An 11,345-nucleotide genomic window follows, 5' to 3' on the forward strand; every position below is an offset into this window, starting at 1 on the left:
AGATTCCTCCCCGCCCCCACCACCCTTTTCACCTTTTTCTGGAATTTGGCCAGACATTCTTTCCTCTGGCTTCCTTGAGCTAGAAGCACTGACCTCTCCCTCACCCCCAACCCCCTTTTAATTTCCTTCTGCTGCCTCAATGGCTCTGGGCAGAGGCCGCTGAGCTGGGCAGGATGTGGGTTTGTGATCCATGCAATCGGCAGGCCTTCCTCCTGAGAAGTACCAGGGCTGAGCTGAGCCGTGTCCTCACCCACAGGGACTCAGACCTTCCCTTAGCAAACATGGGTGGGTTATGCTGAGCCCTGGGGCTCCAGACCAGTCAAAAAGGAATTAGATACTAGGTTGGAAGGAAGAGAGAGACCATCTGCGTGTGTGCTGGTGTCTGTGCCAGACAACTGTGTGCCTTGTGCTGTCTGAGCCAAGGAAGGGAGGGCAGGAGAGTTTCCTGCTCGGTAACAGGAATCTGACGTCACCTCCTTCACTGCCCCCCACCCCAGGCTGTGCCAGCTGTCAGAATTCTAGAGCTGGAGGGGACCTCAGAAGCCTTTTAGAGCAGCCTCCTGATTTTACATTTGAGGAAACTGAGGCCCAAGGAGAGAATGCTTCCCCAAAGGGGAATGGAGAGATGACTGGTGGTCACCAAGGCTGAACTGTGGCCCCCGTGGGAGATGAAGCAATTGCCCAAAGTCACATAAATAGTATTGGGACAGTTTCCTTTTTAACAGACCTGAGGCTATTTATATGTGAGTGTTTTCCCTTCCACAATAAATTCTCCTACATTCTCCTCTGCAAACGAGATTTCCATGCAAGTTACATCAATGAGGAAGCAATAATAAAAATGCCAGTTGACAATTCTATTTCTCTTTACAATTTACAAAGTGATCCCTTTAATGTGAGTTCATTTCCTGACCCACCTCCAGCAACAATTAGGGCAATTGTAGCAACTCTTTTTTTTTTTGGTGAGGCAATCAGGGTTAAGTGACTTGCACATGGTCACACAGCTAGTAAGTGTCTAGTGTCTGAGGCCGGATTTGAACTGAGGTCCTCCTGACTCCAAGGCTGGAACTCTATCCACTGTGCCACCTAGCTGCCCCTAACTGTAGCAACTCTTATGGAGGACTCCTCCAACCTGGCACTCACAGGTTTTTTTGGGTTGTGTCCCTAGGGGTGGGACTACTTTGAGTACTAGGGTATCCTATACATGGCTATTTCTAACATTCGCTGAGGGTCCCCACCGGTGTGCTTCCCATTAACAATGTTCTGCAAACTCAGCTCTTAGCAAAGGCACTTACTAAGATGATATGCATGAATGAAGCATTTATTAAGCACTTATTAAGTGTAAAGCACCAGGAATAGAAAAGTCCCGAAAGAGCTCCCATTCTAATAGTGAAGAAGACAGCACTTATGGAAGGTTTCTGCAGCAAGTCTGATGGAAAGGTTCCACAGTCCTTAAGATGTAGATATTAATGTCTCTGTCGTTTCCACTGATAAAAGTATATTAGTTTTTGATGTAGAACCATCTCACAGTGTCAAGGACTTTGGGGGGCAAGGATTTCCTTTTCTGTTTATTTCTGTGTAATCTTTCCCCACTGAATTGTGAGCTCCTTGAGGGCAGAGATCTTTTGCCTCTCTTTGTATTCCCAGCACTTAGCACAGTGGTTGGCACCTAGTAGGTGCTTAATAAATGTTTACTGATTGACCAGCTGAAAGTAGCTGGGACTGTAGCACCTGCAGGAGCAATTGCCAGGCTGTATCTCCACCAGGGTTGTTTCCCAGGATGATGGCTGAGGGCACTGGGCAGGAAGCATTGCTGTTCTCAAGGCTTTTGGGTTCAGGGTCCTGGGCAGTCTCCATCAGGTTCTGAGGGGAGATGGTGACCAAGGTGGTGATGGTGGTTTGACTTGCCTGGCCCATACTGCCTCCCAACATCCCTAACGACCATAAATCTGGGCACACTCCTCCATAGGAAGAGTGACAGCAAACAGAATATAACAGTAGTGGATCACACATAGCATGGCAAAGGAAATTCAACTCCTGGTACACCGAGGCCTGGAATGCTTTTCTCTATTCACAGAGTCCTCATGCAACTCCCTTTGGGTGCAGTGCCTCTGCTGGGCTGGTTGCTCATCTGGGTTCCCAGAGTCTAGTTGTTTTCATAGCTGGCTCTTTTCTAGGCTGCCAGGGATCATGCTCCTTGAAACTGCTTCCTCCCTTGAGTAACTCTGTATCTGTGTCTGTCTGGTGTGCGCCTGGCCTCCTCACTGGATACATTGTCTTCTGTTGGTCTATTAGCTCCCCTTCAAAATTATATGACCAATGGAGGGAGTGGGGGATGGGAAGAAGAAAGAAATTCGTTCCTTCCCCCTGCAGGGATCTGTCCTCCTAAGGCCTCTGCCAGGTCTGAATTTATGATCTTATGATCCTGCACGGGCGGGTTCTGACTTGCAATCGTGCCTACTTTCAAACTGCTGAAATTCGCCCTGGGCTTAGCTATTTAAAGCCCCCAATGGTATTGCTAAGGTTTGCTCAGCCAATTAAGTTGATCCCTTATCGAGTCAAGAAGCATGTTCATTATTAAACACCTACTACATGCCATATTACTGTACTAAACACAAAGAGGAAAGGCAAAAGACCGGCCCAGACCTGAGCTTACCCACTAAAGGGGAAGACAGCATGCTGGTAAGTATGAACAAACCAGATGTAAACAGGAGCAACCGGAGATAATTAACAACAGGAAGGCAATAGCTCCAAGGAGTGGGGGAGGGTCAGGAAAGACTTCTGGTAAGATAGGAAGCCTGGGAAAGGAGAGCATTCCATGGCATAGAGGACAGTCAGTGAAAGTGCCCGAGTTGGGAGATGGCACAGTTGTGCATGTTGTATCACCAAATCAAGAGGGCAGTGAGGTAGTGCCTGGCACATAGTAGGCATTTAATAAATGTTTATTGACTGACTGAGGAAGGTGTAAGAAGACTGGAAAGGTAAGAAGGGAAAGGAAAAGTATCTGCACCTACTATGTGCCAGGCACCATGCTAGGCACTTTGTTCCTCACAACAACCTTGGGTGATAGGTGGTCTTATTACCCCCCATTTTACAGCTGAGAAAACTGAGGCACGCAGAAGTTAAGTGACTTGCCCAGGGCCACATAGCTAGCAAGTATCTGAGGCCAGGTTTTAACTCAAGTCTTCCTAATGCCACGCCCAGCCATCTAATCCAAAAAGGGTCCAGGTTCTGAAGGCCTTGGAACACCAGACAGAGGATTGTATGTTTGATTCTGGAGGACCCCCTGGAGTTTACTGAGCAGTGGGTGGCATGGTCAGACCAGCACTCGAAGATCAGCTTGACAGCTGAGTGGAGGACAGATTACAGTGGATTAGTCAGGGAGAAAATCAGAAAGCTATGGCTATAGTCCAGGGCTGGGGTGCCTCGGCCAGAAATGTGTTCATACACCCTTCACAGCAAGTTACATCTTCATCCCCACCTCCAAAACAAACAAAACAAAAAGAAAAAAAAAACCATTCCCCTGTGACTACATTCTGTGACTATGGCTATATGCACTGAGCCAGGAGAGGGGTCAGAATCACATCCAGCTTCCTTTACGTCATCCCTATTTCAGAGCTGAGGAAACTGAGGCTCTAGGAGGGTAAGCGATGCAGTGGAGTCCGGATTCAGTCCAAATCTTTTGTCTCAGTCCAGGCTGCCTCTCCCAGCCCCATCCTCAGTGCCGTGTGGGTATATAGTAGGACCTGACATTTATATGAGTGGCACGGTGGCTTCTCGGCGGGTGAAGGGACAGCCTTGGTATTTCCATGATCTGGGTTCAGGTCCCTATCTCTGGCACAGACTGGCTGTGGGGCTAGTCACTTGTGGTCTGAAGCCATTTTTCTCAGACTATAAAGTACAGAGAATTTGGAGGTTGGAACCCAGGGAGAAAGTTTCCATCTTGGAATTTCCCTCCCTGTAATTTCCCTGTGATAAAAATCACAGGTCCAGACCAAAAACAAAGGATATTTTTATGTCATTTTCAGATTTTTTCAAACCTCCTTATTTATATTGTTTCATTTGAACCTCACAACCTTGGGGTATGTGCTAGTATCAACCCTATTTTGCAGAGGAGGGATCTTGGATTCAGAGAAGTTGAGGGGCTTGCCAAGGTCACACAGGGCAGAGCCAGGATTCAAACTTGGGTGCACTGACCCCAAATCTGACACACTTCCCACTGTACTGTACTGTCTGTCTCTTAATAAAATATGCACTTCCTCTGGAGAATTCTTGAACTCACGTCTTCCTGATGAAAATCAGGTACTATATCCATTAAACAGAAGTATGGCATGTTGCCTGTCCTCAAGGAGCTCTCAGTCTGGTCATAGTGGCACACTCCCCTCACCACACACACACACATACACACACACACACCATTCCTTGGTTCTGCTCTTGCATAATTTAGTGGCTCCTTATGACCCCAGCTCTTAGCAGAGTACCTGGTGCATAGTAGGCGCTTAATAAATAATTTGTTGTTGTTCAGTTATCTAGTCATGTCTGACTCTTTGTGGACCATAGCACACCAATACTGTCCATGAGGTTTTCTTGGCAAGGATACTGGAGTGGTTTGCCATTTCCTTCTCCAGTGGATTAAGGTAAACAGAAGTTAAGTGACTTACCCAGGGTCACACAGTTAGTGAGTATATAAGGCTGGATTTGAATCTTCTTGACTCCAGGCCCAGTACTCTATCTACTAAACCACCCAGAGGCCAATAAATGCTTATTGACTGATCATTTTAAAAAATTTTATTTTTATTAATGCCTTTTTTGTTACATCATATTTATTTTTGAGGACGTCTCCCACCTCCCCTTTCCGTAAACTATCCCTTGTAGCAAAAAACAAAAAAAAAGAATAAAATAAGGGGGCACAGCAAAGTCAAACAACACATGAACTATATACACAATACTCCACACCTATAGCCACTCTCCTCTACAAAGAAGGGAGGGGGCTGCATTTTCCCAACTTCTCTGGGGCCATGCTTGTAATTTCAGGGTGCTCATTTTCCTTTTATTGCTCTTTCCATTTACTTTGCCTTCGCTTTACATCAATTCATATTAGTCTTTCCATGCTTCTACAAATTCCTCACGTTCATCAGTTCTTAAAGGCACATCGATCTTCCATTGAATTCTGTATGTTTAGCCATTCCACAATCAATACACATCTGTTTCATTTCCTGTTCTTTGCAAAAAGTACTAGGTGATGATTTTGGTATAGATGGAACCTTTCTTTCCGTCTTCCATCTTTTTCAAGTACATGCCTACCGACGGGATCAACGCATCAGAGGGTCAGAGATGTACTTACTGATATACTTACATAGACTAAGGATCTCCCAGCCTTGCCATCTGACCCCCAAATGCACATTTAAGACTTCTGGGTCTTGCCATCCGCCCTGCAGATGTCTCCCCCAATTAGAATGTGAGCTTCCTGAGAACAAAGTCTTTGCTTTTTCTATTTGCATTTATGGTGCTTGATATAGAGTAAATGCTTAATAAATGCTTTTAAAATTCACTTATTCATTCACAGATCATAGAGTTTGAGCTGGAAGAGATCTCCAAGGCCTTCTAGTCCAATCCTCTCATTTTACATATGAGTAACCGACGCCCAGAGAATTATAGTGACTTGACTAAGGTCATCAAGCTAGCAAGTATCTGAGGAAGTCCAGGACTTCCTGACTCCAAGAGCCAGCATTCCACCCATGATGCCATGCTGTGCAGTCTGGAACATTTTAGTTATTTTCTAAGTATAATTCCATTGTTTTCACTGTTTTCCAAAATGATGGGACCAACTAGCAGCTCCACCAACAGCCTATCAGTGTGCCCCTCTTCCTGCAGCTCCTGCAGCATTGACTAGTCCTATCTTTCATCCTCTTTGCTAATTTGCCTTTTTGTAACTGAATCCCCCAAGCTTTTTCCAAAGACACATCTTTTCTCTTAGAGTCTGCTTCCAGTTGCTTTCACTGCTTTCCCCACCCCTTCCCTCTCCTGGGGCAGCCCTGGGAGCTTGATTAGTGCATTAAATAGTGATTTGCCAGGATGGCAGATGTGTTTCGATGCGTTTTCCCAAACCTCCTGCCCCAGCTGCCCTAGAGAGATGCTGGCTAGGGCCAGGCAGCTGATCTGATTAGACGCCAAGAGTCACAGTGGATGCTTCCAAGGATAACCAGAGCCCTGGGGTATTCATCCTATGCCAAACAATAGCAACGCCAGCTGTGGCCTCGGGAAGCTCAGCATCCTACCTTGGGCAGACATGGAGGTGGTTTCTGCTGCCCGGATGCCGCCATTCTTCCTTACTTTGGTCCCCCGATTCCTCAGTTTTCACTTTTCATTGAACTGAGCAATGTCAGTGTCCTCCCCAAGAATGGAAGTGGCTGTTTCACGTCCTTCCAGAAATATATTGCCCAGTGTTGATTAAAGCAACTCAGAAATCAATATTCCTTTTTCTCTTGCCCTGCCGGGCTTACATCCACGTTCTTCTGCTCAGCTTAATGACTTTCCTGACCACTCTAGTTAATCAACAAGCATTTTAAATGCCTATGACGTGACAGGCACCGAGGGAGGTGCTGAGGATACAAAACCAAAACCAAACAAATGGAATTGTAGTCCCTACTCAGAAGGAACTTACGTTCTATCTGGGGAGGCAACATATATACCCATATAAGCATGTACAAAATAAATTCAAAGTTGTTTTGGGAGACATTAGCATTAATCTTCATTCAATGTATGAGTTAATTAGGCAATAGCAGCTGGGGGATCAGGAACCCCACCATGAGGAAGGGGGTGCTTGGGCAGTTCTGAAGGAAGTGAGGCACTCTAAGAATCCTCCTCCATTTCTTCCTCTTTAGAGGTTTAGAATCTATACCACTCACAGTTTCACATGTCATTATTTTCTGCCCATGTTTGTTACTTTGTTCAAGGGCTATAAGGCAAATCCCTCTCCCTTAAGACTCAGCTTAAGAAGAGTGTTCTCCAGGAGGCCTCTCCTGGTCTCCCCAGCTGTGGATGCTATCCCCCTCTGAGGTTACCTCCTAGCTGCTTTGCTTTTAGCTTGTCTATCCCGACATACAGATGTCGTCTCCTCTACAGTGTAAGCTCCCTGAGGGCAGGAACTGTTTTTGCTTTTTCTATGCATCCCCAGCTCTCTCTGCACACTATCTGGTACACAGCAGGCACTTAATAAATGCTTGTCAATTAACTAAGTGCAGGGACTGAGGTTTCTACTACTACCCATAGCAGAGGACCTGGAAAGAGGGCTAGGCTATAGCCACCAGCTAAGGAAATCTATATTTATTGATAAGATCTCTTCTTCCCAGAAGGGAGAAAGGACAGTACTCTTGAAACAATAGAAAATTAGAGCCAGAAGGAACTTAGAGACTTACCTAAACTTTCTTCATACAGACTGTAACAAGAGTAGGACAGTCTGGGCTTTGCCCAAGTGCTAACATCCGGGGACATGCTTTCTCTCTATGACAGTTCTAGAAACCCCAGTCCCCGTGCTGTGGAATTCTCCTTTGGGCACTGCCTCAATGGATGTTTGAAAGCGGAAGATGGGCCCCAAGAGAGGGGAAGAGAGTAGAGTCACAAGCCCCTTCCCCAAGCAGCCCAATTGATTTTGCTCCAAGTTCAGTGTCATACAGGGGAAAGAGAGCTAGAGATCTGGGAAGAGAAGATCGGGTTTGAATTCCACTTAACTGCCTCTTCCACCTCAGGAAAATTATCTCACTTTTCTAGGCCCTAGTCCTATATCTATAGGGCAGCTAGGTGATGGCAGTGGATACAGTGCCAGACCTAGAATCAGGAGGATCTGAGTTCAAATCCAGCCTCAGACACTTCCTGGCTGGGTGACCCTGAGCAAGTCACTTAACTCTGTTTGCCTCAGTTTCTTCAACTGTAAAATAATCTGGAGAAGGAAACATCAAACCACTCCAGTATCTCTGCCAAGAAAACCCCAAAAATGGGATCACAGAGAGTCGGACACAACTGCAGTTACTCAACGATAAACCCACTTCTATAAAATGAACCGACTGAACTCGAGGGTCTCTTAAGTTTCCTTCAGAGCTCAAGTTCGGCCCTTTGATTGAATCCAGGACCTAGAGGGCCGCACATGGCCTCAATGCCGCAGGGTCCCCACCCCTCAAGCCTACAAGTTGCCAAGCAGGTATTAATATATATTGGCATTAGGACTTTCTTGTCAGAGGAAGTTCCCTTAAAACATAAAATCACAAGATGAGGCCAAAAAAACCACCAAAAGTAGAATCCTTCCAGTTACAGCTCTAAATGAGGCCCACAAAAAGGGAAGTGGCCTGGACCCAATTGCCCAAGATCACCCACTGAGTGAATGCAGAGCCAGGACTAGCTCCGGGGGGCTCCTGACGGCCAGGCCTGGTGCCCAGGCTGTTCTAGCACCGTCAGACTCTGCAGGATTAAAGCGGGAAGCAAGAGCTCAGTGGGCCAACTGGTTTGACGACCCAGGAGAGATTTCTAAGGTGACTCACTCAGCACAAGCTGCTGTCTACCTTCTTCCTCCCCCACCCCTGTGTGAACCTTGGATTAACACAGGGCTAAGAGGCAAAGGTAACTCTACCCAGGAGGCCCCAGGTACAGGTTTAAAAATAGGCCCATTTTCATAGAAGAGTCTTGGCAAATAAAGCCCAACCCACCCTTCCTCTCATGGCCCCAGTATTCCTGTCCTGGAGTCCTCTTAACCTGAGATTTCTTCACCTTTTCTATGTCCTGGATCCATTGTGCTGTTCCTTCTCAGAATCATGTTTTTAAATTGCATAAAATAAAAATATAGTAAACCCATTATAGTGAAAAGAAAGATATAATTATTTTTTTCCTTTCCAATTTCACAAACCCCAGGTTAAGAAACTCTGGTTTAGGGGCAGCTAGGTGGCACAGTGGATAGAGCACTGGCCCTGGAGTCAGGAGGACCTGAGTTCAAATCCGACCTGAGACCAAACACATGACACTTAGTAACTGTGTGACCCTGGGCAAGTCACTTAACCCCAATTGCCTAAAAAAATAAATAAACAAATTAAAAATCTAAAAAAAAAAAAAGAAACTCTGGTTTAGGCTATGTAACAAGGCCTCCCTCCCCTACCCCCATCTTAACAACCTAGTGCTTTAACCTAGAAGCAATAATAATCACAGATGATTTTTAATGGGCTCTTTTTTTTTTTTCAAGTGAGGCAACTGGGGTTAAGTGACTTGCCCAGGGTCACACAGCTAGTAAGTGTTATGTGTCTGAGGCCAGATTTGAACTCAGGTCCTCCTTACTCCCGGGCTGGTACTCTATCCACTGCACCACCTACCTACCCCTAACTGGCTCTTTTAGAGTTTGATGTGGAGAATCAGCATCGTTTTCGAGCGAGAAGTGAAGTGAGAGGTCATCTAATACCACCCTGTCCTTTTGCTGATGAGGCCCAGGGTTAAGGCCCAGTTTCAGTATCTTTGCCAGGGTCACACAGGGAGTCAATGGCCAAGCTGGGATGCTCTCCTTTTGCCTGTCACAATAGCCCTGTGAGGTGGGGACCTCATGATCCATCCCTACTTGGCAGGGTAGGAAACTGAGTCTTAGGTGAAGCTGCTAAAGGGATTTTCCTAAAGCTCGCGTCACCATGTCATCCCCTACTCCACAAAATCCCACAGCTCCCTATTCCCTGCAGGATCAAATGAATAAAATCTGAGGCTCAAAGATCATGTATAATTCTTTCCTCATCGGTGGAGATTGATTACTCAATCTGGTGAGAGGCATTATTGGGAAGAGCCTGGGCGAGAGAGGACGAGATCCTGGTCTTCTGGCCCCTGGAAGAGTCTGTTCAGTGAGAGATGGATGAAGGGAAAGAAAGACTGGAAAAAGCCAAGAGGTGGAGGAGTCACACCTCTGGCATGTTCCCCCAGTGTCTTACCAGAGGCAATGAAGGCATTGTGATTGTTAAAAAGGTTCGAGAGTGTTAAAAAATGATTTCTCTTGGTCATCTGTGTACTGGAGACTCAGAACTTGCCCCCGTCAGCCTTCTGACCAAAGTTCTTCAGAAGGACATCTCTGATAATGAGATTGCATTGAATCTTCTTATTTTGGTCAAACTCCAACCCAGGCCAGAATTGATTTTATCCTGCTCAGGTTTAGGTGGAGCCAGACTTCCAAGAGTAGGCGTGGTATTTCTTTTGATGGTGGGCCATACTGGCCCCTGTAGACTGAGTGATCTAAGGAACCCACCCACCTCCTAGAATGTCATCCAATCACGGCTGATTGTCACCCCTTGGGAACACCTACTCTTCGAAGGGCATGTAAGGCTGTACCCCAAAATCCCAAACTGAGCCAGTTCTGAATTGGCCCCCCTTAGGGGGGGCCCAGTTTTGGACTGAGTTCCCCTGCAATGCATGTCAAGCCACTTTGAGAAATTAAACCATGGACACCATGTACTGTGTACCCCAATTTTGTTTATCTCTTTCTTAGGACAGACTGTTTCAAATTGGGGTTTGTGGAGTTCATGGGATTCGGGGTTCACAAGAGACATAGTTTCTGTGTAATTTAATCATTTTATTAATAAGGACAGCATGTTATTAATAAAAAGATGGTCATTTGGCCATCTCTCTTAGACAAAAGACCCTTCATGGTGGTGGGCTCACAGTTTATATGCTCTTTGAAGAGTAGGTATTCCTGTGGGATGCCTAATCAACTCTGATTGGTTAACACAATGGGAGGTGGGCTATCTTGGGGGTACTGTGACTTAGGTCACTCAAATCTTGGTCACAGAGACAGCAATTTCCATATCACCTGTCTTGATAATAGGGAGAATCAACATTTTCCCAGAACTGTGTGAGCAAACACAATGAGCAGGAATATACCCATTAGTCCAAACTTAGAATTGTGTTTACTGTCTGTGTGTTTAGATCTTGGCCTGGGTAAATCTCTAAGACAGATTTCCCACACTTGTTGGTTTCTGGATGAGGAAGTAGAAAAGCAGAAAAACCTTGGTCCCAATACAATAATTAGTTATTAACCATAAGAGAGAAATATTTACTTCTCACATCATCCAAGGACACTCACACTAACACGGAGTTCATGTTCCTAAAAACTTTCTCCCTAGCCTTTGGAAAGTGGCTGGCAGCACCTGAAATCCCTGAGGGTGCTCATTCAAACTGGTCAGATCTGGCTGGACAGATGAAAGCTGTCTTTTCCTTGTCTTCCTCAGACATCAAACTCTGGTAGTATCCACCACGCTAGCACAAGACTGAAAATCACTGGCTGCCCAGCAGACAATCCAAGGCATCTCGCACCGGTCACATAGTGCACTGGTCCT

This window comes from Vombatus ursinus, unplaced genomic scaffold (genome assembly GCF_900497805.2).
Source record: "Vombatus ursinus unplaced genomic scaffold, bare-nosed wombat genome assembly UNPS02009994.1, whole genome shotgun sequence".
Taxonomy (NCBI): domain Eukaryota; kingdom Metazoa; phylum Chordata; class Mammalia; order Diprotodontia; family Vombatidae; genus Vombatus; species Vombatus ursinus.